Source organism: Primulina huaijiensis, chromosome 15, assembly GCF_012295235.1.
Source record: "Primulina huaijiensis isolate GDHJ02 chromosome 15, ASM1229523v2, whole genome shotgun sequence".
Taxonomy (NCBI): domain Eukaryota; kingdom Viridiplantae; phylum Streptophyta; class Magnoliopsida; order Lamiales; family Gesneriaceae; genus Primulina; species Primulina huaijiensis.
Genome location: NC_133320.1, coordinates 12,477,780 through 12,480,921, shown reverse-complemented (window position 1 = coordinate 12,480,921; position 3,142 = coordinate 12,477,780). Strand labels below are relative to the sequence as shown.

Below are 3,142 nucleotides of genomic sequence, written 5' to 3'. Positions count from 1 at the left end.
CATTACATGGCATTAATAAAATTTTTGACCTTTTCTCTCATTTGGCCTATAAATAGAGGCCTTGTGTGTAATGCCCATGGGCTGTTCCCGATCCAACTGGCGGGAGTCGGTTATCCCATGACCCATTACTCAATGACTTCTCCAGCCCAGGCACTCGAGTTTGTACCTCTCCAAACTCGAACCTAAGATCTCCTGGACATATAGATACTTAGCACAAGTCTGGTACCAATTGAGCTACTAGCACAAGTCTGGTACCAGACTTGTGCTAAGTATCTATATGTCCAGGAGATCTTAGGTTCGAGTCTGGGGAGGTACAAACTCCAGTGCCTTGGCTGGAATAGTCTTTGAGTAATGGGCCATGGGATAACCGACTCCCGCCAGTTCGCCTTTTATTGTAATGCCAATGGGCTGTTCCCGATCCAACTGGCGGGAGTGGGTTATCCCATGGCCCATTACTCAATGACTCCTCCAGCCCAGGCATTGGAGTTTGTACCTCCCCAGACTCGAACCTAAGATCTCCTGGACATGTAGATGCGTAGCACAAGTCTGGTACCTACCAGACTTGTGCTACGCATCTACATGTCCAGGAGATCTTAGGTTCGAGTCTGGGGAGGTACAAACTCCAATGCCTGGGCTGGAGGAGTCATTGAGTAATGGGCCATGGGATAACTGACTCCCGCCAGTTGGATCGGGAACAGCCCATGGGCTTGGATCGGGAACAACTAGCTCAATTGGTACCAGACTTGTGCTAAGTATCTATATGTCCAGGACATCTTAGGTCCGAGTTTTGGGAGGTACAAACTCCAGTGCCTGGGCTGGAGGAGTCATTGAGTAATGGGCCATGGGATAACCGACTCCCGCCAGTTGGATCAGGAACAGCCCATGGGCATTACATTGTGCTAGCTTGAGAATCATTCTATCTCATTGTAAAATATAGTGTGAGTGTGTATAAAAGTTCTAAGTTCCAATATATTTTTCATTTTTCCAATTATGAGTGATGTTTTTAGTTTTGATCAAAAGTAAGCTCATGGAAAGCCAAATCTATTATGTCAAGGTGAAGAGGATGAATTTTTGGTGAAGTAAGATTGATTATATTTCGTATATTATTTCTTTATTTCTTTTCATTTTGCTAATTTCTTTTTATTGTCATTATGAAAATGAATTATTTGTTGTTATCAATTTACATCAAATGCTTGATACCATTGAAGTGGTTATCTTGATTTGTTGTTTAATTTTGATAAAATAAATATTTCATCAATTATTATTGTTATATTATACATATATATATATTTATATAATTATATCATATATTTCATTTAGACGATAGAGTGGCTGTGCCGATTGTTCTAAATGAAATATTATGACTTAATACTAATATTTAACAATCTAACAGTTACTTTATCGCAACTAACATTTACTTTCCGCATCTAACATTTACTTTATCGCAACTAACTTTTACTTTCCGCATCTAACATTTATTTTATCGCAACTAACTTTTACTTTTTGCAACTAACTTTTACTTTCCCGCAACGAACTTATTAAATCATATATTTCATTTAGGCAATAGTGTGGCTCTGCCGGTTGTTCTAAATGAAATATAATGATTTAATTTAACAATTACTTTATGCAGTTATATATTTATATAGTTATATATATAATCATAGGTACCATATATAAAATATCGGTGAATTCGGTATTTTCTATAGTGGGAACTATATTATATTAGGTGTGTGTTTAAATATTTAATTTTCTTGGAACCATTATTTATGGTGGTTTCCTTTGTTTTACTTTTAGTTAAACAATATTGCATAAACCAAGAATAAATCCTCGAGCCTTGACAAAATTTATAATTTGTAAACTTCGTTCTTGCATTTGGTAATCTATAAATTAATAAATTTAAACTTAAAATAACCTCTCTGTGGATCGATCTCGTACTTACGAAATATATTACTTGCAGACAACCTACACTTGGGTGAATTATAATTTAAGTAGTAGCAAGTTTTTGGCGCCGTTGCCGGGGAGGTATAAATTAAGTTTATATTTGTTAATTATGTTTTATTTATAAGTGTTGTGTTTTTTTTGTATGAGTATTTGGAGTCGAAAAAAAAGTGGTAGACTTATTCGAGTATCTGAAAATAATTTAAACATGGATGATAATTCAAATAATCAAGATAATGATAACAATAATAACAACAATAATAATAATAATCAAGAACATGATCAATTAAGAACACTTAGGCACCATATGAACCCTATTAGAACTAGTGCCCCATCTTGTTTAGTTTTTCCTCCTGATGCATCTAATTTCAACTTTAAACCTCAAATTATTCAACTTTTACCAAATTTTCATGGCTTAGATTCTGAAAATCCATATTTACATCTAAGAGAATTTGAGGAAGTTTGTAACACTTATAATGATCAAAATTGTAGCATGGATATAGTTCGATTAAAGCTTTTCCCTTTTTCTTTAAAAGATAAAGCTAAAACATGGCTACAAAATTTGAGATCAAGTTCAATAAGATCATGGGAAGAAATGCAACAACAATTTCTCAAAAAGTTTTTTCCTTCCCATAGAACAAACTCTTTTAAAAGACAAATTACTACTTTTTCTCAAAAACAAGGAGAAACATTTTATCAATGTTGGGATAGATATAAAGAATTACTTAATACATGCCCACATCATGGTTTTGAAACATGGAGAATAGTTTCTCACTTTTATGAAGGTCTAATACCTAAAGATAGGCAAATGATAGAATTCATGTGTAATGGAACTTTTGAAGATAAAAACCCAAATGAAGCTATGGAGTATTTGGATTCATTAGCAGAAAATGCTCAAAATTGGGATAATATAGGCACAATAGAACCACCAACAACTAAAATCAATAATTCAACAAATGGGGGTGGTATCTATAATCTTAAAGATGATATGGATATTCAAGCTAAACTTGCATCTTTAGCAAGAAAAATTGAGTCATTAGAAATGAAAAAGAGTGGTCAATTAAAAAGTATTCAAGAAATTGTTTGTCATATATGTGATACACATGATCATGCTACAAAAGATTGTCCAACATTACCTTCATTTAAAGAATGTCTCCATGAACAAGCAAATTATGTTAACAATTATAAAAAACCAATACTAGAT

General features: G+C 33.8%; 1 non-coding gene across 1 annotated transcript; it reads right to left on the bottom strand.

Moving 5' to 3' along the window:
* Positions 1–2,577: 2,577 nt before the first annotated feature.
* LOC140960622 (small nucleolar RNA R71) lies at positions 2,578–2,688 on the bottom strand. The gene has a single exon (XR_012172222.1). It is a non-coding gene; the product is annotated as a small nucleolar RNA R71 (small nucleolar RNA).
* Between the last annotated feature and the right edge of the window lie 454 nt (positions 2,689–3,142).